This window comes from Erinaceus europaeus, chromosome 23 (genome assembly GCF_950295315.1).
Source record: "Erinaceus europaeus chromosome 23, mEriEur2.1, whole genome shotgun sequence".
NCBI lineage: Eukaryota > Metazoa > Chordata > Mammalia > Eulipotyphla > Erinaceidae > Erinaceus > Erinaceus europaeus.
Window position 1 is genome coordinate 8,640,837 of NC_080184.1, and position 24,838 is coordinate 8,665,674.

Sequence of the window (24,838 nt, forward strand, 5' to 3'; positions counted from 1 at the left end):
CACTGTGTGTGAAGGGACTCTCTTGCAGGTGGGGAGCCAGGGCTGGAACCCAGATCTTTACACCAGTCCTTGTGATTTGCACCACCTGCGCTTAACCCGCTGCGCTACCACCTGGCTCCCACATATACAGATTATGTACCTCCCAGGAATTTGAAGACTTTTTTTTTTTTTTTTTTTACCAGAGCACTGCTCAGCTCTGGCTTATGGCAGTATGGGGGATTGAACCTGGGACTTGAGAGCCTCAGGCATGAAAGTCTCTTTGCATAACCATTAGGCTATACCCCCACCTGTTGCTTGCAGTGGCGGTGGGACTCAGAAAAAGGAGATTTGGAGCAGAAAGGGAACATAATACTTTATTTGTGCTGGCACCTCAGAGTTAGGTGAGAGAGCAGCAGTTTGGGCCACATGGAGGTAGCAAAAATGGCCACCTCACGCAGCAACCTTCCCTGCGTCTAATCACCAAAGTGAAAGGCGGGCAAGAGAGTGTGGGGCAGAAGAAGAAGGGCTTTAAGGGGAATAGCTCTTGTGAGAACGGGAAGGGGGAGGAGTAGCCATAGCACTCCAGGGTAGGATAATAACTCTCCTGAGAATGGGGAGGGGGAGGAGTAACCAAAGCACTCCAACTATTGCGGGGAATTGACAATGTCCTGAGGGCACAACATGGTGGAACAGGCACTCCGAGAATATCATCTAACTCTCTTGGAAACTGGCAGTAACCTGAAGGGACAACATGGTGGCTGTGACTGCATCTGCACAATTTCCCAGTATCTCCTCCTTTCCTTATATCTAATGGCCACAGTATAGGAAATTTAGAGTGGAGCAGGATTAAATGTTTTTAAGGAATGCCATGCTCAGGTGGGAAGATGTAGGATGTTTTTGTGGGGGAGGCAAGAATTACATGGCTGCCAACCTTGTGAGATTTATGTGTCCCCCCTGTGCTCAACCCCTCTGTAGAGAGAGACTTACCTGGAGGGACTCATCTCATAGGTTAAGCTCTGCCAGGCTCCACCATCTGCTCACAAATTTTCTACATCTTTCCCTATCTTTCTATCTAGTCATCACATTAAGATGGGTCAATGTCTGTAAAAGACTCCATCTGTGACAGAGGAATAGTAGTGTAGGGGTGAGCAGAAACCTTTTGGGCATAAACCTGAATGATATAACAAAACAGGAAGGGACAAGTAGGGAGCAGTAAGAACCAGTGTGATGTCAAGGGAAGGCTTGGTGTGCAAAGGAACATTCCCTGTCTCGGGGGGGCAAGGGTTCGTAATGAGAGGGCATTTCCTGCCTCAAAGGGCAGGACCTGAAGGTGGGAGGGCATGGCCCGCCAAGTGGAGGGGCTATTTGGCATTGTATAGTCCTCAAGGCAACAGTATGCAAAGTCTATGGACTACTCAGGGTCAGTCTTTGAAAAGCCAGCAGCGTGAAGGGAAGGAAGCTGCTGTAAAATTGTGTAAAGTGTCCAAAGGGTAAACCAGCAAGTCCAATAGAAGTGTCACTCCAAAGTAGGTGACTAGGGGGAGAAATGACAGGGGATGAAATGCTGCATGAGGAAGGTCAGCCACTGGAATTCCGTTTTTCTGTAGAGAGTGAGCTGGAACCGACAAAACATGACAGACAAAGCAGAAGCAGGAAGGGCAGACAGGCAGTAAGAAAGTTCTGTCCTTGGAGTCTGTGAATCAGGTTCTTTAGATCGCATCAGGTGACATCTAGGGTTTTGGGGGTTGTGCCACTGTAGTCATGCCGTCTAGTGGGTGATGTCAGAGTGTGCAAGGGTCCAGATGGTTTTTCCCAGGATTCCTGTGCAAGAAACACAAACAATATGCTTCTCGTGTTTAGCAGGGCATCTTATTTGAATTTTTTATAGAAGAAGAGGTTTGGTGCCTTAGCCAACTGAGTATTGGGGGATGTATCTTCCCTATTTATTTATTTATTATTATTATCTATTATTATTACTTTTTTTTCTTAATTAAGCCTAGGCGTTTGGCGGGCCTTCTCAATAGCCATTTGTCTTTGGGGGTAGTAAGAGATGTCCGTGGCATGGGTGATGTTATAAAGGGAAATATCTTTAAATTGTTGGCTGACAAAAGCAGGCCTATAGTGGTAAGACGAGATTCATCAGTTAAGTGTAGAATAATATGTGAATGTTGTTAATTCACATAAGTTGTATATGGAGGAACTTTTTATAGTTTAATACCTTACCATATGAACAGATGATTCTTCATATGAAGGCTTGATAGCTGTAATCACTTACTTGTGAAAAAAATAAAACTTGTAACAAATTAGAGGTTTACTATAATTGATAGCTCGATGATTATAATTGGTTTAAGTATCTTTATGATTTTGTTTAAAGGTCATCTAATGTGACCTCTTGTAGCAATCTCTACAGCAGGATCTTCAGACCAATTTTAGTTAAAATATGTATTTTGATTTTTTAAACTATTTTTACTTTGGACTATAAACAGACTCAGGTTACTTAGACAGTTAACGCATGTTAGTGACAATGGCTTTAACATTTATAAGTCTCAGACTAATGCCAGATCTGTTATGGATTAATTTCCACAAGATAGCTTACAGGGCACTTTTGGGGGCCCTCCAAAAGCACCCTGTATAGGAAATTTGCATTTTAGTTTTGGGGACGTATTGCCATGTTAAATATTTAGACTTTACCTTAAATAGTTAGTTACTTTTAGCAAATTAATTTTACCTTGTCTGGTAATAATGTAGCTTCAAGGTTACACTTTTAACCGTTAAGCTAGTGTTTACTGAACTCGAAACATACCTATAAACATTTAGTTATAACACACAGGAGGAGAAAAACTCTTGTTATGAAAACATATCATTTTAAAAACAAATTTAGATCCGCCTTTACTCACACAGTTAAAGACTAAGCACTTTACATATATACCAAGACTATATATAAAAAGTCAAAAGAGAGAGAAAAAGAAAATTTTTTGGAATGTTTCTGGACATCTCCAGAAAACTTGGCTGCATCCAGCATTTTTATATAAAGTCAATTAAGTTTTAGAGTACTCTGAGCATATGGGTCATATAAAATTTTTTTTGGTCATTCAACACACTCACTCACAAAACACAACTGACCAGTCATAACATAAGACATCCAAAGAAGGAGTAGGAGAGAGGGCTCTGTGAGCCAGATTTTCCAGATTCTGCCATGTTGTATTATGGATCCTGGGATGCTTCCTGCATCTAGTCCTCTTGTAGTATTTCTTGTTCTTCATGGATAGCAGCGCCATCATGTGGGTATTGTCGGACATGGAGGGCAGGTACCCAGACAAGTTCGGAGTAATTCTGTGGAAAAACGCATGTGAAACCCCTCCCCATGGTCAATAGGGGATCAGGCCCTTTCCAAATTTTATCAAGTGGGTCTTTCCATTTGACCTTAATAGCTGGGAAGGTAGATGGTGTTTGACAGTGAAGAATAATAGGAGGTAGGCCCGAGTTATTGTAAATATTAAAAAGATTTAATGTAGTTAAGACTTTTGCTAGCTGGATATTAGGGGAGTACATTACTCCTTTATCTTTGTTTAATTGAGCCTTAAGGGTTTGATGGGCCCTCTCCACAATGCCTTGTCCCTGTGGATTATAGGGAATGTCTGTGGCATCAGTAATGTTCCAGAGGGAACAAAAATCTTTAAATTGTTTGCTGGTAAAAGTAGGTCCATTGTCATTTTTCAATTGAAGATGTAAGCCCATTACAGCAAAACAGGAGAGCATATGGCTTATAATCTTTTTCGAGCTTTCTCCCGTCTGAGCTGTCGCCCACATAAATTTAGAAAAGGTATCAATTGAGACAAACATATATTTTTGTTTGCCAAAGTTTGGTATGTGGGTGACATCGATTTGCCAAAGAGCGTTGGCTTTTAAGCCTCGTGGGTTAACCCCAAGAGTTTGAATAGCAGGTGTTTTTATGAGACTTGCACAGGAAGAACATGTAGCAAGGATATGTTTCAACTGTGGTAAAGGAACATAAGGAAATCGAGCTTGAAGGCCTTTAAGATTAACATGGGTTAGGGAATGAAAGTCAGCAGGATCAGAGGCAGAGACTAGGAGAGTTCCTGTTGAGGCAAGGTGGTCAGCTGCAGCATTCCTTTCAGACAGGGAGCCAGGAAGAGGGCTGTGGGAACAAAGGTGTTGAACATACAGTGATTGGGTTCGAGAACAGAGCATAGAGGCAATTTGAATCAAGAGGGGGAAAGTGGGTTGTCATCAATTTTCACATACGAACGAGCAAGCCATGGAAGTAAGTTAACAGTGTACACACTATCAGAAAAAAGGTTGAAGGATTCTGGTACAGCTTTTAATGCAAGGAAAACAGCATAAAGTTCTTTGTACTGAGGGGAATTATCAGGAAGCTCAGTAAAGAGAGGTTTAGGGGATTGCTTGTCTGGGTAATATATAAGGGCAGCAGCTCCCTTTATACCACCATCAGTGAAGACTGTAGGAGCAGAGGGGATGGGATCTCGAGAGAAAAGTTTAGGTACTAGTAGAGGCAAAAGAGGTAAAGAAGCTATCAATTTATTAGAAGGAAAATGCTTATCTATTTGTCCTGGAAACCCCACGAAGCTTATGGCAAAACGGGAATGGTGGCGTATGAGCCACTCTGTATCTGTGAGAGAAAAAAGAAGAAGAATTAAATCCGGTTCTTTCCCTAATACTTGCACAGACCTATTTCTTCCTTGGCGAACCATGAATGCTAATGCATCTATCTCAGTGAAGAGTCTTGGAGCTCCGCCTACTGGTGTGTGAAGCCACTCAAGAACCCCATGGTTCTGCAACAGTGCCCCCACTACTGTGGGGGTGGAGTTAAAGATTAGAAGGTTTACTGGAGAGGAGGGGGAGAATAGAACAAGGTGCATGTCCTGGAGGGCCTGGTTAACCCGTTCCAGTGCCAAGGAGGCCTCAGGAGTTAACATACATTTTGAGGAGGGCTGTTTGTTTCCTTTTAACAGGTCAAACAGTGGTTGGAGGCAGCTAGTAGGCAGATAAAGATACTGCCTAAGCCAATTTAAATTTCCAAGGAAACTGTAAAGAAGCAAGAGTAAGGTTAGAAGGAAATGTAACACTAGGTTTTAAGGGATGAATTTGCATTAGAGAAATCTCTGAACCTTAGAAAGATATTGGAGGAATTAGCTGTATCTTCTCAGGAGCTACATTAATGCCACTTTTCTTTAAGGCAGGAATGAGAAAATCATGTAGGGCACAGAGATCTGTATCTAATTGTCCCCATATTAAGACATCATCCATGTAGTGAAAAACATTAAGGCCCTTATGAATATATGGGAAAATGGCAGATTTAACAGCCTCTTGACAAATTGTAGGACTACTGGCCATGCCCTGGGGCAGTACCGCCCATTCAAATCTATTGACAAGACTGGCATTATTAATAGAAGGGACAGAGAAGGCAAAGTGCTTACAATCTTGTGGGTGCAAGGGAATAGAGAAAAAACAATCCTGTATATCAATAGCTATGATGGGAATTCCCATGGGAATCGCAGAAGCAAGAGGAAAACCCTTTTGGGGGGATCTCCAGGCCTGCATGGTTTTATTTACCACATGGAGATCTTGGAGGAGGCACCATTTTCCCGAGCGCTTTTTAATCTCAAAGACAGGAGCATTCCATGGGCTTCTGGAATGACGAATGTGTCCCAAGGACAACTGCTCTCAGATGAGCTCTTTAAAAATTTCTAGCTTATCCCTAGGCAAAGGCCACTGTTCCACCCAGATAGGCTCATTAGAAAGCCAGTCTAAGCAGGGAGTTTGGTTACAAACAGTGGCAGTTAGTATTGGGGGTGCTGATTAGATCTAGTCTCGCAGGAGTGGGTGTTACGCTCTGCAGAGGCATCTGTGGATATCCTAACATCAAGACATTCCAGAAGATCCCTGCACAGTAGGTTGGTGCTAATATCAGCTACAAAAGGGCGGAAGTGTCCAGTAGTCCCTTCAGGGTCTTCCCACATAAGCGAGTTTCGTGTGAGAAAGTCTTGGGTCAACCCTCAAACTCTGTGTAAACAGGGTCCTGGGAGGAGTTCCCAATTCTGGGGAACCTCTGCTTGCCTTAAAATAGTCTTTTCTGCCCCCGTGTCAATCAAACATTTAAAAGGAATATTGCCAATCCTTACTGTCATAGTAGGGTGACCTCGTTCTAAGACAGGAGTAGTCCACAAAATCTCAGGCCCTGAATTTGTACCATTCAGGGGTGTGCCATCTTTATGAAACTTGGACCAACAATATCTCTTCCAATGAAAACCTTTCTGACATCTAGGACAAGGTGTTCGTGGCCTCTGGCTCCCTGACTGAAGGCAGGGTTGCCCTGACTGGAGACATGGTTGCCCTGACTGGAGGCATCATCGCACTTATCTGGACATTGGTTACTCCAATGCCTTTGGCAACTGCACTGAAAGCAGGCCTCGTTTTGATTATGTGGGGTAACTGCCTAAGCTTGTGTCATAATGGGTGCCCCATAAGAGCCTGGTCTAAGTTCCTGTGTCGCTAAAATCCAATTATCTGGGTGTTGGTGTTTAAGACTGAGGCATGCCTGATGGAATTGCAGAATCATGCCATCCCAGACAATAGAACACAAGAGGAGAGAGCGGACTTCAGGATTATAAATCTTTCTCTCTAAGGTTGACCGCACCCTGGCAATGAAGTTAGCTAAGGATTCATCAGTTTCTTGGCAAAGGGAGTTAATGGGGACTGAGGCCTCTGCTGTGGATGGGGTTAACCTTTCCCATGCTTGTGTTGCACAGATGCATACCTGTTCAAAATAACCAACTGGAAACTTGGCTTCTGCCTACTGAATTCCAGTTTCAAACTCTCCTGTTCCAAACAGTGTATCAAAATTCCATTGTAGCTGTTTCTGACTATTTTTCTGGGATTGTTTTGAGCATACATCATGAAAACATGCCTCCCATTGCAAGTAGAGGGGGTCTGGGAGTGCAGCAAGAGCTAAGTCCCTCCAATCTTGGGGGGTATTAAGGTGCTGGAAAAAACCTCGTAAAATGGACTTGGTCCATGGGGCATGTATTCCGTCCTCCTTCACTGCCTTTCTGAGTTCTCGGAGTTCTTCGGAGGTGTATGTATGCCACACCTGAGGGTTCTGTTTATTGGGGGCCACATTTACCAGGAAGGTGTGGACTTGGTTTGATGATGAGGTATCAGCAGGGGAAGGAGTCACGGAAGTGGAAGCCTCTGGAGAAGCAGCTGCCAGAGAAACCAAACACGTGTCTGCCAAAACAGAACTCTCGGGGCAAAATATAGAAGGTTTAGGGTGGCTAAGTGCCGAGAACATCTTCTTTAACTCTTGTATCTCAGCCTCAAGGTCTCTTAATGATGAGGTATCAGCGGGGGGAGGAGTCACAGAAGTGGAAGCCACTGGAGAAGCAGCTGCTGGAGAAACTGAACACGTGTCTGCCGAAACAGAACTCTCAGGGCAAAGTGCAGAAGGCTTAGGTTAAGTGCTGAGAACATCTCCTTTAACTCTTGTATCTCAGCCTCAAGGTCTCTTAACCTTTTGGCAGGGTGCCGTATATATATATATCCTAAAAGCTGCAAACATAGCCAAGATAACCCATGGTGCAGCCCCCAGTAAAGCGTCTCTGTGATAAGAGCCTGTCCCATGAGAAAAGAATAGAATGTCTGGGACACCTCCTCGTAAAGCGGAAAAAATACCATGGTGGGGGAAACACGGGGCCGCAGAGTCAGGCAGCTGCCACTTACCTGTGTCTGGGCTGCTTTTCTGGACCTCAGGCTGGGCAGCCCTGCAGGGCGTGAATGCAGGACTTGTTGGGTGCCAGGTGTCGCTTGTGGCGGCGGCAGGACACAGAAAAAGGAGGTTTGGAGCAGAAAGGGAACACAATCCTTTATTTGCGCTGGCACCTCAGAGTTAGGTGAGAGAGCAGCAGTTTGGGCCTCGTGGAGGTAGCAAAAATGGTCACCTTGCACAGCAACCTTCCCTGCGTCTAATCACCAAAGTGAAAGGTGGGCAAGAGAGCGAGGGGCAGAAGAAGAAGGGCTTTAATGGGAATAGCTCTCGTGAGAATGGGAAGGGGGAAGAGTAGCCATAGCACTCCAGGGTAGGATAATAACTCTCCTGAGAATGGGGAGGGGGAGGAGTAACCAAAGCACTCCAACTATTTGCTGGGAATTGACAATGCCCTGAGGGCACAGCATGGCCGGAACAGGCGCTTCAGGAATGTCCCAACTCTTGCAGGCACTAGCAATAGCCTGAGGGGACAACATGGCAGATGTGACTGCATCTGCACAATTTCCCAGCACCCACCTGAATTTGAAGACTTTTGTCTATTGTTAGTGAGCAAAAATCAAACCACCATCCACTGCAAGGAAGCAAAAGATGTTTATTCACGAATTCGAATCCGGGCCGAGTGGTGACTGACAGCAGTCTACCAGCTCGATCCTGAACAAGGCTCAAACCACACAATTTATAGGAATTCAGACTACACTCAGGGAGGGGGAACACATCACCTTATCAGCCTATATACAATAACATGTTATAGAAAACGCAAAATCCAATCATTTCAAACTTAGCAAAAGCATGATCCATTCAAAGCAAAGCGTGGGCTAGTTTCAAACATTACAAAATCACACAACCAATAGAATCTAGCCAGGTAGGGTCACCACATCCCCCTGCCGTCAGCTGCCCCTTCCTAGAAAATAATTTCCTAGTGCAAAGGCCCTGATAAGTTCTGCCTGTTTGCAGGGTCTTGGTAAACACCTGGTGGCTTACTGATTAGGTCCTGTTCTTCAAGGGGGAAAGGGCAAGGAATTTTCCATCTCACACTACAAGCAACTTATACTAAAAGGAACTTAAAAACTTCTGCATAAAAAGGGAACTTCAAGGCTACTGCCTTTTACATCTGTCATAGAAAAGCTGGTATATTTTTCCACAGATATAATTTATAGATGATAAACTTACTTTTATTATGTTTTTATCTGAAGAAATTATTAGTTTGCTTGTTCTACCACACCCTACATAAAGACAGTACTGTGCAAATTGGTGATCAAGTATAATGTATAATATACTAGAACAAATTATAACTTTAGCACCACTATAAAACAGAGCTGAGCAGTGTTCTGGTCTCTCTGTCTGTCTCCCTGTATCTTTCTTTCTGTATCTCTCTTAAATAAATAAATAATCTAAAAGGGGAAAAAGTGATATTCACATGCAAAAAAGACTTTCATGTCCGAGGCTTCAAATGTCTCAAGTTCAATCCACAGTACCAGCATAAAGCAGAGCTGAGGAAAGAAAGAAAGAAAGAAAGAAAGAAAGAGAAAGAAAGAAAGAAAGAAAGAAAGGTGATTTTTTTTTGCCACCGTGGTTATTGCTGGGGCTCAATGTCCGCACTATGAATTCACTGCGCCTGGAGGCCGTTTTACCCATTTTGTTGTTGTTATTATTGTTGCCATTATTGCTCTTGTTGATAGATAGGACAAAGAGAAATCAAGAGAGGAGGGGAAGACAGAGTGGGAGAGAAAGACACCGCAAACCTGCTTCACCACCTGTGAAGTGACCCCCCCACAGGTGGGGGTCCCGGGGGGGGGGGTTGGAACTGGGATCCTTGCACTGGTTCTTGTGCTTCATGCATGTCTGCTACTGCTGCCCCACCCCCCAAATGATATTCAGAATAAAAACCGAGACAGAATCGGGGTTCCAGTACAGTCCGTGGTACCATCCTAAGCGAGAGTTTAGCAGAGCTTTAACTGCAATGTATCTTCTGACATTAATACATACATTTTAAAGTAAATAAAATGAGATAAAATCTGTTCTGTGAATAGGTGGTGGGGAATCTTTTTTTTTAATTTTTAACTTATAAAATGGAAATATTGACAAGACTATAGGATAAGAAGGGTACATTTCCACACAATGCCCACCCGCAGAGCTCCATACCCAATCTCCTCCTGTGATAGCTTCTCTATTCTTTGTCCCTCTAGGAGCATAGACCCAGGATCATCGTGGGGTGAAGAAGAAGGTGCTAGAAGAAACCTTTTTTTTCTTCTCTCTCTGTGTCCTATCCAACAACATCCATGGCAACAACAACAAGGGCAACAAAATGGGAAAAATAGAAGGAACTTTTTTTTAAAAAAATGTTCTTTTTAAAAAAAATCTTTTTAAACTTTATTTATTTTATTGGATAGAACAGAGAGAAATTGAGAGGGAAACAGAGAGAGACACCTGCAGACCAGCTTCATCCCTTGTGAAGTTTTCCCCCTGCAAGTGGGGACCAGGGGCTTGAACCCATGTCATTGTATATATATTTATACATTATACATTGTAATGTGTGCACTTAGCCAGGTGTGCCACCACCCAGCCCCAAGGGAAAACTTTTTCTGCCTACTAGAACCCTGCTCTGGTCTGGCTTTAAGTGGTTCTGTGGATTCAACCTGGGAGTTAAGAGCCTCAGGCATGAAGGTAATTTGCATAGCCATTAAATTGTCTCCATAACCCAATAGGAATTCTTTTAACTTTCTCAAGCCCTGCAATCTAAGGTATAGGATGCCTTATATTTCCCACCATAACTATACTGGAAGACAAACCAACCCTGGGATACTTAAAAGTTCATCTTCCACTAAGAAAACAAAAGGGTGGGGTGGTAGCGTAATTCAAAAATCTTTCATGCCTGAGACAGGTCTCAGCTTCAGTCCCAGAATAGCCATAAATCAGAGCTGAGCATTACTCTGGTAAAAGAGAGTGGGGGAGGAGGGAAGAGAGACAGAGAGAAATGGAAGATTTCTTATTTCCACTTACTAAAACCCCAGGGCCCAGTTAGGGCCAATCAACCTGTGTTCCACTGAACACATTAGGAGGCAACAGGATGCTCATATTATGTGGAACCACCAACCTGCTTTTCCAGTTTGGGATTAGGCAGTCTTTGCTTAGTCCCCCAGCCCAGGTCAAGGACTAGAATCCAGATGCCTGGAAACTCAACCAATGATGGAACTGGTTCTGAGACTCCATATTCAGTGTCCAGCACAGTATATGCTAAAGACAGGAATTGGAGGCCCAATGGTGGTAACATTTGCTTAAGAACAAATGTTAAGCCCCTGGCCCCCATCTGCAGGGAGGAAGTTTCACAAGCAGTGTAATAGTACAGGTGTCTGTCTCTCTTCTTCCTTCTGAAGGAGACATACGGAGACCTGCCACACAAAAATAATTCATCTTGCTCAAGCAGACTGCTTGCATCTTGGGTCAAACACACTGCTCGCATCAGTGCTGTGGTCGAAGACACCAATTAATAGCCCCTCTGAGAACTCCCACAGAACCTGTAAACAACCACTTTGACTGGTCAGATGCAAGAACAGACTTAACACCCGGAACTGAAATCCTATAAAAGGGGATTAGGGTAGATAGCATAATGGTTATGCAAAGAGACTTTAATGCCTGAGGCTTCATGTCCCAGGTTCAATCCCCTGCACCACCATAAACCAGAGACAAGCAGTGCTCTGGTTAAAAAAAAAGGGCTGGGTGATGTTGCACCTGGTTGAGCGCACATGTTACAATGCGCAAGGACTCAGGTTCAAGCCCCTAGTCCCCACCTGCAGGGGGAAGGTTTCACAAGTGGTGAAGCAGTGCTGCAGGTGTCTCTCTGTCTCTCACCCTCTCTATCCCTCCCTTCCCTCTCGATTTCTGACTGTCTCTAGTCAATAAATAAAGATAATAATTTTTTTTTTAAAAAAGGCATCTCTGTTAGCCCCACAAGGTGAGTCTCTCAATTCTTGGCTACTCTGGGCCTTGAGAATTGCTCGTTACAGGCTTGTTTTGTCTACTTCATCTACTCAATTTGTTTCTTATTTTTCTAACACCCTCTACATTTCTCTCTGTCAAATAGAGGAAAACTAATAAAAAAATAAATAAATCATAAAGACATTGCCAATGGAGCACAATGGATTTACTTATTTATTTGTTTATTTTAAAGGGTAGATTGCCGCATGCAGTGCCTCATTTGGATGTGTCTGGAGTCTTGGAAGCTTAACTACCCTCCATTCTGCTACAAATGGGCCTTGAGAGCTTGTTTGGAGGTTCTAGCAGGGAAGCACAGCTACCAGTATACCCTCAACTGAAAACCACTCTGTCTCTCTTCGGGGAAATGTCGTCCTCTTTGACCAAGCGTGCAACTCAGGGAGGGACGCACATGGAACAGTGTGGGAGGAAGGGGGCACCCGCCTAGCCAGCCAGATCAGCAGAATCAACATCAGCAATCAATGGGGTGACAGATATCAGAGCCAGATCATCCTCAAATCCGAGCACACTGGAATTTAGAACCCTCAAGAGGGGCAAGGACAGGACATAAGGAATCCACACTGAAACAGAGGTTGGAGAATTTGGTCAGGAACAGGGAGAGGAGATTTTGGCCTGTCTGAAGCAACCCTTTCCCATCTCAGCCCTGGAGGCCTACACTCACCAATTTCCATACAGACTCTGGAGTCACTCAAGTGTTCTCCTCAAAGGGTCAATTACTAGGAGATGAGAGCAGCCAAGAGAAGGAAGCCAAGGCTCTGTGAGCAAGAAAGGACTTTCTTCTAGAGTGACTTCTTAAATTTGCAGGCACCACCCAATAGCAGCCCAGATTGGATAGAGCACTGGTCACAACCTCTTTCCTAGACTCTATAATTGGATGGAGCCACTGCCACACTCATCAGGGCTCCCTCTGCCTGTACAATTGTTTTAGTGCCTTGATTCTGAAAATGATCCAGACAACAAGAAAAATATCCAATCAAACATCGCTATGGTTGTATGACAGGAGTGCTGTCCAATCAGCTTCTAGGAGGGTGGGTCAGGAGAAATAGTACTAGCATTCTTGAAAGTTTCTGTGTCTGTTTTTTTTTTCTCTTTGAAAATCTTGGGTGGGGGAGACAACATAGTAGTTATGCAAACAGACTCTTATGCCTGAGGCTCCTAAGTCCCAGGTTCAACCCCCCGCACCACCATAAGCCAGAGCTGAGTAGCGTTCTAGTGTTTCTCTGTGTGTCTCTCTCTGCATCTCTCTCAAAAAAATCAATAAAATAAAATAAAAATATATTTTTAAAAAAGAAAGTCTTATAGAATTCATGGGTAAAGTCCTCTGGGCCTGGACTTTAGTCTTGGGAAGATTTTTATTTTTATTTTTGAGAGACATGCAGAGAGAGAGAGAGAGAGCGCACAGAGCAGAGCACTTGCTCAGCTCTGGCTTATGATGGTGCAGGGGATTGAACCTGGAACTTTTGGAGCTTCAGGCATGAGAGTCTGCATAATCATTATGCTATCTCCCCTGCCCCTTGGGAAGATTTTTTTTTTTATTACTGATTCAGTTTCTAACCTAGTGATTGGCTTGTTTAGACTATCTACTTCCTCTTGGGTTAGGCTTGGCAAGTGTTATGATTCTAGAAATGCATCCACCTCTTCTGGGTTGTCCAGTGTATTTGCATAAAGATGTTCATAATGGGAGTCGGGCACAGCGGGTTAAGCACCAAGGACTGGCGTAGGATCCTGGTTCCAATCCCCAGCTCCCCATCTACAGGGGAGTCACTTCACAGGTGGTGAAGCAGGTCTGCGGGTGTCTCTCTTTCTCTCCCCCTCTCTGTCATCCCCTCTTCTCTCCATTTCTCTCTGTCCTATACAACAACAAAATCAATAACAACAACAATAATAACTACAACAACAATTAAAAAAAGAAGTGAAACAAAAAGGGAAAATAAATTTTTAAAAAAGATGTTCATAATATTCACATATGATTCTTTATCTCCCCATTACCAGCTGTAGTTTCATCTCTTTCAATCCTGAATGTTTTATTTTGTTTGTAGTCTCAGTCATGAGAGTCTCTGCATAACCATTATGTTACCTACGCCTGCCCTCCTGATTACTTTTAAAAAAACTTTATTTATTGGGTAGAGATAGCCAGGAATCGAGAGAAAAGGAGGAGGAGAAAGAGACCTGCAGTCCTGCTTCACCACTTTCAAAGCTTCCCCCCCCCTTCAAGTAGGGGTTGGGGGCTCAAACCTGGGCCCTTGCACATTATAACATGTGAGCACAACCCAGCCCATCTTCTGATTGTTTTTATCATAACTTTTCTTTTTGGGAGTCTAGATAGAGGTTTATCTATTTTATCTACCCTTTCAAGAAACCTGGGACCTTGGAGACTCAGGCATGAAAGTCTGTTTGTATAACCATTATGCTATCTCCCTCCCCCTGCCCCATTATGAACCTTTTGTCTGGGTTTTCTCCTGCAATTCTGTCTTTAATTGTAGGGTAATATGTCAGGCAGGGATATAGGGGCACACAGGACATTCTTTTCCTCTCTAAGGACAATGACAGCTGAGGGTGGGGATGGAGATGAAGGCCCAGATCTCCACAGGGAAGGGAGAAGCCAGGTCCTAAGGGAGGGCCTGTCAAAGACACCTATCATTTAGGGTCTTTCCAAGCAGGCTCTGACACACCCAATTAAATCAAATTAAATTTTTTCAGGTATTTAAATGTCCTGTGTATTTTTTTTTTCCTTTATTGGGGGATTAATGGTTTACATTCAACAGTAAATACAATATTTCGTACATGCATAACATTTCCCAGATTTCCACATAACAATACAACACCACTAGGTCCTCTGTCATCCTTTTCCAGGACCTGTATTGGTGCAATACACAAAGTCCAGACCAGGTTTTGCTTAGTGTTTTCTCTTCTGATCTTGTTATTTCATGTTAAATTAAATAAGTCAGAAACAGAAGGATTAATATAGGATGATCTCACTCACAGGCAGAAGTTGAAAAACAAGATCAGAAGAGAAAACACTAAATTAAATTTCTAGATAGAAACAGAGTGGAGAGACTGGGGGGCTGGGTGGTGGCACACCTGGTTGAGCACATGTATTACAATGCGCAAGGACCCAGGTTCAAGCCCCCATCCCCACCTGCAGGGAGAAAGCTTTGCGAGTGGTGAAGCAGTGCTGCAGGTGTCTCTCTATCTCTCTCCCCTCTCTATCACCCCTGCCCTCTTGATTTCTGGCTGTCTCTATCCAATAAATAAAGATTAAACAAAACAAAACAAAAAGAAACAGAGTGGAGAAATAGAGGAGAGAGAAAGAGTGGCACCTGCAGCACTGCTTCATTGCTTGTAAAGCCTCCCTCCTGCAGGAGGGGACCAGAGGCTTGAACCCAGATCCTTGCAGGTGCTAACATGTGAGTTTTACAGGTGCACTACCACTCAGGACCTCCAAATTCAACCTTACTCTTGGGATCTAGGGACCAGCTAGTTTAATAATCTCACTTTATAGTGTGCTGAGCTATATTTTTTTGTTTCAAAGAAATAACTTTTTAGGGGCTGGGTAGTGGTGCACCTGGTTGAGCACACATTACAGTGCGCAAGGACCCAGATTCAAGCCCCTGGTTCCTACCTGCCTATCTTACTCTCCCTCTCTCTGTCTTCCCTTCCTCTCTCCATTTCTCTCTGTCCTATCCAACAGCGATGACAATTACTGCAATAATACTGCAACAATACTGCAAGAATTACTGCAACAATAAAACAAGAGCAACAAAAGGGAATAAATATTTTTAAATTTTTTATTTTATTTTATTTTTTTAAATTTATTTCTTTATTGGGGAATTAATTTTTTACATTCAACAGTAAATACAATAATTTGTACATCCATAACATTCCCCAGACTCCCATTTAACAATACAACCCCCACTATGTCATTTATCATCCTTCATGGACCTGTATTGTCCCCACCCACCCACCCCAGAGTCTTTTATTTTGGTGCAATACATCAATTCCATTTCAGGTTCTACTTGTGTTTTCTTTTCTGATCTTGTTTTTCAACTTCAGCCTGAGAGTGAGATCATCCCATATTCATCCTTCTGTTTCTGACTTATTTCACTTAGCATGAATTTTTCAAGGTCCATCCAAGATTGGCTGAAAACAGTGAAGTCACCATTTTTTATAGCTGAGTAGTATTCCATTGTGTATATATACCACAACTTGCTCAGCCACTCATCTGTTGTTGGACACCTGGGTTGCTTCCAGGTTATCCATGGCTGCCAGTTCTTAGCAACATCGCCCCGCCAGATATTCGTCGGGATGCGGCATCATCTAAGTTCATTTCCCACGTCTACGCTCGACCGGACCTGCCAATATACACGGATATCTTCGCCTACCCTGTCCAACGCTTGACGTCTCGTCACCCAATCTGGTCCCCTACGCCTACACTGAACTTCTCTGTTCCAGACTCTTGGAAACAGAGTTGGCAGTCAGCTGAGGTCAAGAACAAACATCTCATCACAGACCCCTGCAAGCGTCAACCCGGCTTTGACCTAGCACGTTATGATTGGGCCCTCCTCAATCGCCATCGAACAGGCCATGGCCGGTGCGCCGCTATGTTCCATCACTGGGGAGCCAGAGACGACCCGAACTGCCCCTGAGGCTCCAGACAGACAATGACCCACATAGTCAACGACTGCCACCTCTCCAGATTCAAAGGAGGTCTCGAAACTTTACATCAGGCTCAACCTGATGCTGTTGACTGGCTACAGAAGAAGGGCAAACGCTAGAAGAAGAAAAGGGAAATCAGGGGTGCAAAGAGCTAGGTTGCCTGAACACCACGATTCAGGAAAACAGCATAGGGCCAGTCTCAGAGAAAAGTTCTCTTATAGGTGGTAGTTTTATGTAGGTTAGGGCTCCCAACAGTTGTAACAGTTGTATACTGTTACATACAGTGTGTAACAGAAAGTATAAGCCAGTCAGTGCACCAGCTGGGGCTCTGGAGACTCTGATGAAGTGGTGGTGAGAGGGAGTAGGCTGTCTGTTGCCATGACTCAACAAAATGGTATGGTGCCATTCTGAGAGAAAAGGCCCCTTGCAGTTAGCTTTAGTTATCTCTGGGGTTCCTATCAGGATTGTAATGGAAAATTTTGACCAGTCAGTGTTTCAGGTGGGCACCCAGGAGACTCTGATTTGTAGTAGTGATGGTGGGCAGGACTAGGCTGGATAGACAACAGACTCAGCCAGATGGCATAGGGCCAGTCTGAAAGAACAGTCCTATTGAAAGTATATTTCGATTGCTTTATGGTTCATAAAACAGAAAGTTTATGCCAGTCAAGGCACAAGGTGAGGTGCCCCTGAAGACTGCTGAGTGGAAGTGGTGGTGATTAGGGCTAGACTGGTGGAATGCCATGGCTCAGCAAAATGACCTGAGGCCAGTCTGAGAGAACAGTCCTGTGGCAGGTAGCTTTATGTCTCCTGATAGAAGTGAAACAGAAAGTTTAAGTCAGTCAGAGCACCAGGTGGACCACTGAAATCTCTGCTGAGGGGAAGCAGGAGTCAGGAGGGGCTAAATGTCATGTCTCAGCAAAATGGCACAGGTCAAATCTAAGTGAATAGTTTTCTTGCATGTAGCTTTGAAAAGATCTAGAGCTCCCACCAGGGGTTAGACAGGAAGAACCAGGAAGTTGGTGCAAGTCATGTCACAGCATGAGGCTCAGGAGGCTCTACTGAGGGGAAGCAGGTGTAGGTGGGGATAACCTGGCTAAATGTAATGACTCAGAAAAACAACATAGGTGGGGGTCGGGCGGTGGCACAGTGGGTTAAGCGCATGTGGTGCAAAGCGCAGGGACGGGGTAAGGATCCCGGTTCAAGCCCCCGGCTCCCCACCTGCAGGGGAGTCGCTTCATGGGCGGTGAAGCAGGTCTGCAGGTGAAGCAGGTCTTCTCTGTCTTCCCCTCCTCTCTTCATTTCTCTCTGTCCTAGCCAACAACGAATTGCGTCAATAAGGGCAATAATAATGGCCACAACGAAGCTACAACAAGAGCAACAAAAGGGGGGAAAAATGGCCTCCAGGAGCGGTGGATTCATGGTGCAGGCACAGAGCCCAGCAATAACCCTGGAGGAAAAAAAAAAACAAAAAAAAAAAACATAGGTTCATTCTGAGAACAGTCCTCTTGCAGGTAACTTTAGGTAGTTTTAAGACTCCCAACAGGGTTGAAACAGAAGTTTATGTCAGTGTGTTTGCTGAGTGTGCCCCTGGAGAATCTGCTGAGGGGAAGTGGTGGTAGGCAGTTCTGGATAAACACTATGATGCAGGAAAAACAGCACAGGGACAGGCTGAGAGAAGAGTTCTCTTGCAGGTAGCCTTAGGTAGCACTAGGGCTCATAATAAGGGTCAAACAGAATTTTCCACCACCTGGTCCCCAAACAGAAATTTTATGCCAGTCATGTCACCACATGGGAAAACTATTAAGCAGAAGTGGTGGTAGGTGGGGCTAGACTGGCTGAATTCCATGAATCAGCAAAATGGCATATGACCAGTCTGAAAGAACAGTCTTATTGCAGGTAGCTTTAGATAGTTTTTTTTTTTAAATCTTTATTTGCTAGGTAGAGATAGTCATAAATTTAGAGGGAAGGGGGTGATAGAGTGGGAGAGAAACACCTGCAGCACTGCTTCACCACTTGTGAAGCTTTCCCACTGCAGGTGGGGGCCAGGGGCTCGAACCTGGATCCTTGTGCACTGTAACATGTGCACTCAACCATGTATGCCACCACCTGGCCCCCTTAGATAGTTTTAAGGTTCCCAACTGGGGTGAAACAATATATTTGTGCCAGTCAATACACTGGGTACCCTGTAGACTCTACTGAGAGGAAGCAGTGGTGGATGGTTCTTGGCTGGATGAACACCAGGATTCAGCAAAATGCCATAGGACCAGTCTGATCAAACAGTCTTCTTAAAGGTAGTGTTAGATAGCTTCAGGGTTCCCAACAGTGGTTGAGAACAGAAAACAGAAAGTTTAAGCCAGTTAGGGATCTGGGTAGAACGCTGGAGACTCTGCTGAGAAGAAGAGAGGGTGAACAGGGTTAGGTTGGCTGAACACCATGACTCAGCAAAACAGCATAGGGAAAGTCTGAGAGCACATTCCTCTTGTAGGTTGCTTTAGGGATTCCACCAGTGGTTAGATAGATGCTTTAAGTCAGTCAGGGTGTCAGTGCACTTTCTTGAGATTGGTCTGTGTAGCTGGGGTGGGTGAGGTCAGGCTGCCTGATTTCCATGACTCAACATAATGGCATAGGGGAAATCTGAGGGAATTGTCCTCTTACAGGTAGTTTTAGGGCTCCCAATAGGGTTTAAACATAAAACTGAAGCCAGTCAAGATGCCTGTGATCCCACCGGAGACTGTGATTTGTGGTAGGTGTGTTGGGCAGGGCTAGGTTGCACAGCATGACTCAGCAAAAGTAATCAGGGTCAGTGTGAGAGAACAGTTCTCTTATTGGTAGTTTTAGGACTTCCAAGAGGGGTGAAACAGTAAGTTTAAATCAAGGCATGATGGGAGCCCCTGGAAATGCTGGTGAGCAGAAGCAGTGGTGGGTGGGGTTAGAGTGGCTGAATGCCGTGACTCTGCAAACCAGCATTATGGCCAGTCAGAAAGAAAAGTCCTCTGGAAAGTAGCTTTTGGTAGTTTCAGGGCTCCAAACAGGGTTGAAATGAAGTTTAAGTCAGTCAAAGCATAGATTGGGACCCTGGAAACTGGTGAGCAGAAGCAGTGGTGGGCAGGGCTAGACTAGCTGAAAGATATGACTCAGTAAAACAGCATAGGGCCAGTCTGAGAAAACAGTCCTCTTGGAGGTACATTTAGGTAGATTTTGGGCTCCCAACAGGGTGACCAGTCAGGTCACCAGGTGGGCCCTGGGAGATTCTGCTGAGGGGAAGCAGGTGTGGGTGTAGCTAGGCTGTCTTAATGAATGACATGACTCATCAAAATGGGATAGCACCAGTCTGAGAGAACAATCCTCTTGCAGGTAGCTTTAGGTAGATTTAGGATTCCCAAAAGGGGTGAAATAGATAGTTTAAGTCAGTCATAGTACTAGGTGGGACTCTGAAAATTCTGCTGAGGGGAAGTGAGAGTGGGACAGGATGAGACTGGATGAATGCCATGACTCAGCAAACTGTCATGGGGCCAATCTGAGAAAACAATCTTTTTGAGGTAGGTTTTGGTATGTATAGGGCTCCCAGTAGGGTTAAAACCAAAAGTTTAAGTCAGTAAGGCCACAAGGTGGTCTGTGGAAATTCTACTTAGGGGAAGCAGTAATTGGTGAAGTTAGATTCGCTGAATGCTATTGTTGGGCCTTAAAGCCAGCTCCCCTGCTCTGCTTACATAATCATTGTTTTGCCTGAAATATCCCTACCATGTTATCCCCTCAAGGTATTGCTAATTCAGTTAAAACCATGACAACAGTTGCTAAGGACGCTTCCACCTTCCCAGCATGCCTTTTGCCTCTCTCCAGCCCCTTTCCTAGCCAATCCTGTTCCTGACTTGCCACTTCTGTCTTTACCCTAGAAATCCTGCTGCTGTTCTGGTTTCGCTCTCTTTCTCTTCTGTGCCCTGACCTGGGGAAGACCTGGAGAAGGGCTGGTGGGCATAGTGGGAGGCGGCCATTTTGCTAGCTCCACGTGGCCTAAACCACTGTGCTCACACCCAACTCTGGGGTGTCTGCGTGAATAAAGATTTGCGTTCCCACTCCACCACAAGTTCCTGGTCTCTTCTCTCTCCTCTGCGATGCAACCCGACATGCTATGATCAGTGAAATGGCATAAGGCCGGTATAAGAGAACCTTCCTCTTATAGGTAGCTTTATGTAGCTTTAGGGCTCCCAACAGGTGTGAAACAGAAAGTTTAAGCCAGTCAGCATTTGGTGGGCTCCTGACAACTCTACTGAGAAGTGACAGGATTGGCAAGGTGAGACTGGATGAATGCCATAACTCAGCAAAATGGCATAGGGTCAGTCTTAGAGAACATCCCTCTTGCGGGTAGCTTTAGGTATGTATTGGACTTCCAACAGGGTTCAAACCTAGATTTTAAGTCAGTAAGGGCACAGGGGCATGGTCACTGGAGACTACTGAGGGGAAGCAGGGGTTGGTGAGGCTGGACTGGCTAAACATTATGATTAGCAAAAGGGAATATAGCCAATATGAGAGAACAGTCCTCTTTCAGATACCTTTAGGGCTCTGAAGAGTGGTGAAACAGGAAGTTTATTCTTGTCACATGAACACTTGGGGCTCTGGAGAAGGTAGATTAGCTGAATGCTGTGACTCATAAGAACAGCATAGGGTGTCTAAGAGAACAGTCCTTTTGCAGGTATCTTTAGGTAGATTTAGTGCTCACAAAAGGGTTTAAACAGAAAGTTTAAGGCAGTCAGGGCACAAGGTGGGACACTCCTGAGGACTCTGCTGAGCAGAAGTGGTGGTGGGTGTAGCTAGACTGACTGAATGCAATGACAACAAAATGGGATAGGACCAGTTTGTGAGAACAGTCCTCTTGTAGGTTGCTTTAAAGCTCCCAACAGAGATTAAACAGAAAATGTATGACTGTCACATCACCACTTGGTGCCCTGGAGATGCTGCTGAGGGGAAGAGGTGGTGGTAGAGATAGGCTGGCTGATTGCCATGACTCAGAAAAATAGCATAAGGGTAGTCTGTGAGAACAGTCCTCTTGCAGGTATATTTCAGACTCCTAACAGGTTTCAAAGAGAAATTTTAAGCCAGTCAGGGTGCCTATGAGCTTCCTGGAGACCCTGCTGAGAGAAAGAGAGGGGTGAGATGAATAGGCTGGGTGAAAACTATGACTCAACAAAACAACAAAGGGCCAATCTGAGAGAACATTCCTCTTATATGTAGTTTTAGGACTTCCAACACTGGCGAAATAGAAACTTTAAGGTTTTTAGGGGTCCCAACAGGGATGATACAGAATATTTATGTCAGTCAGTTCACTGGATGAGCCCCTAGAGACTCTGCTGAGAGGAAGCAGTGGTGGGTGCTTCTTGGCAAAACAGCATAGGGTTAGTCTGAGAGAAAAGTCCATTTGCAGGTTGCTTTAAATAGTTTGAGGGATCCCAAATGGGTGAAACAAGAAGTTTAAGTCAGGTGGGTTACCAGGAGGGCCTCTGGAGACACTGCTGATGGGAAGTGGGGGTGAGCATGCCTAGGCTGTGTGAACACCGTAACTCAGCAAAATGGAATACAGCTAATTTGAGAGAACAGTCCTCTTGCATGTTGCTTTATGACTCAAGCATAGGTTAAACAGAAAGTTGATGCCAGCCATGTCACCACATGGTGCCTTGGAGACTCTGATGAGGGAAAGCAGTAGTCTGAGGGGCTAGCAAAAATATATAGGACCAGATTGAGAGAACAGTTTTCTTGCAGGTAGTTTTAGGGCTCCCAATAGGGGTGAAACACAATGTCTAGGACTGCTGAGGGGAAGCGCGTATCCGCTGAGGAGAAGCAGCTGTGAGCAGGGTTTGGCTGACTTAACACCAAGACTCATCAAAATGTCATAGGGCCAGTCTTAGAGAACAGTTCTCTTGCAGGTAGATTTAGGTAGCTTTATGGCTTTCAATAGGAGTGAAACAAAAAGTTTAGGCTAGTCAGGGAACTGGGTGCAACCCTGATATCTCTGCTGAGGAGAAGTGAGGGGCGACAGGGCTAGACTAGATGAATGTGATAACTCAGAAAAATGGCATGGGGCCAGTCTGAGAGAACTTGTGTTAGCTTTTGCTGTGTATAGGGCTGTCAACACTGTTAAAACTGAAAGTTTAAATCAGTCTGGGCATGGGGGGGGCGTACCTGGAGATTCTGCTGAGGGAAATGGGGTGGGAGAGGCTAGACTGACTTTACACCATGATTCAGCAAAATGGCTTAGAGCCTGTCTGAGAGAAGTTCTTTTGCAGAAGCTTTATGGATCACAATAGTGTTGAAACAGAAAGTTGAAGCCAGTCAAGGCTCTGGATGGACTGCTGAAGATTCTGCTGAGAGAAAGTGAGGGTTAGTGTGGTTAGGCTGACTGTCATGATGCAACAAATTGGCATAGGGCCAGTATGAGAGAACATTCCTCTTTCAGGTAGCTTTAGAGCTCCCAACAGTGGTGAAACAGAAACTTTAAGTCAGTCTTGGTGTCAATGGACATCCTGGAGACTGTTCTGTGTAGCTGGGGTGAGTGCAGCTAGGCTGGATGAATGGCATGACTGAGCAAAGTGGAATAGTGCCAGTTTGAAAGAAGAGTCTTGCAGGTAGCTTTAGGGCTCCCAACAGGAGTCAAACAGAAAGTTTATGAAAATCATGTCATCATGTGGGGACCAGGAGATTCTGTTGAAAGGAAGCAGGAGTGCATGAGGCTAGGCCAAGCTAGTCTGAGAGAACACTCCTTTTTCAGATACTGTTAGGTAGTTTTCAGGTTCTCCACAGGGATGAAACAAAGTTTTTTAAATATATATTTATTCCCTTTTGTTGCCTTTGTTGTTTTATAGTTGTAGTTATTATTGTTGTTGTTATTGATGCCAGTTGTTGGATAGGACACAGAGAAATGGAGAGGAGGGGAAGACAGAGGGGGGAAAGATAGACACCTGCAGACCTGCTTCACCGCCTGTGAAGCGACTCCCCTGTAGGTGGGGAGCCGGGGGCTCTAACTGGGATCTTTACGCCTGTCCTTGTGCTTTGTGCCACCTGCGATTAACCTGCTGTGCTACCGCCCAACTCCCAAAACAGAAAGTTTAAGTCTTTCAGTGTATAGGGTGGAGTCCCTGGAGACTCTTCTGCACAGAAGCGGTGGTGGTCAGGGATAGACTTGTATTGCTATGACTCATCAGAACAGCATAGGTCTATATGAAAGACCAGTCCACTTGCAGGTAGATTTAAGTAGTTTAAGGACCTCCAACAGGGGTGAAAAAGAAAGTTTAATCCAGTAAAGTTACTGGGTGTGCCCCTGGAGATTCTACTGAGGGGAAACAGGTGTGTGTGAGGATAGGCTGGCTTAATACCATGAACCAGCAAAACAGCATAGGGCCAGTCTTGCAGGTAGCTTTAGGACTCCCTACACGGTTTAAACAAAAAGTTGATGCTCATTATATCACTAATGGGGCCTTGGAAAATCTGTTTAGGGGAAACAGGTATAGGCGGGCTAGGCTGGCTTAACATCATGACCCACCAAAATGGCATTAGGGCCAGTCTGAGAGAATAGTCCTCTTGCAGGTAGATTTAAGTAGTTTTAGGGCTCCTTTAGGGGAGAAAAGGAAAGTTTAACCTAGTAAGGACTCCTGGTGAGCTCCTAAAGACTCTGCAGGTGGGCAGGGCTAATCTGGATGAACACCATGACACAGCAAAGTGGTATAGGTTCTGTCTAAAATAATAGTCCTCTTGCAGGTAGTTTTAGGAAGCTTTAGGGTTGCAGACAGGGGTTAAACAGAAAGTTAATGCAGGTCACTTGATTGCATGGGGCCCTGGAGACTCTGCTGAGGAGAAGTGAGGGTGTGCAGGGTTAGGCTGGCTGAATGTCATGACTGAGGTAGCTTTAGGGCTCCCAACAGGATTAAAATAGAATTCAGAATCTAATCAAGAGTCATCATTGTTACTAGAGGCTCACTATCATGAAATGCCTAAGAATTAGAGTTTATGCAGACCCTAAGACAGTACAATTAGAACCATAATGGAATGAAAATTTTGGTAAATTCAGTATCTATTATCATGTGGCTGCCAATGATACTGACTGCTTGGCAGAGTAATGATTGAATGAATAGACTAATAGTTGGATAATTACTAGCATGGGAATGAATGGGATGTGTTTCCTGGGCTAAAGATGTTTTTGTTTTGTGGAAAAAATTAGTAATTAGTATTTCCACTCATAGGGACTGTGCTAATTCAGATTTATTGAGAGTGCTGAAGTGATGTGAATGAATCTATAGCTAGAGAATTAGTGGAGGGCTAGGAAGACAGCTCACTTAAGTAGTGCACTTGCTATGTCATGGACATGATCCAGAGTCTAGGTTGGCCCCACCACACTGAAGAAACTTTTGGTACTAT

General features: G+C 44.5%; 1 protein-coding gene and 1 long non-coding RNA gene across 2 annotated transcripts in view; one reads left to right on the forward strand and one right to left on the reverse strand.

The window, feature by feature from the left end:
- Positions 1 to 24,838, reverse strand: part of LOC107523444 (zinc finger protein 709-like) — a 511,405-nt gene that overhangs the window by 238,714 nt on the left and 247,853 nt on the right. The gene's annotated exons all lie outside the window — the stretch shown is intronic.
- On the forward strand, positions 17,163 to 18,175 carry LOC132535605 (uncharacterized). Its single transcript, XR_009547360.1, has 2 exons — positions 17,163 to 17,559; positions 17,919 to 18,175. It is a non-coding gene; the product is annotated as an uncharacterized LOC132535605 (long non-coding RNA).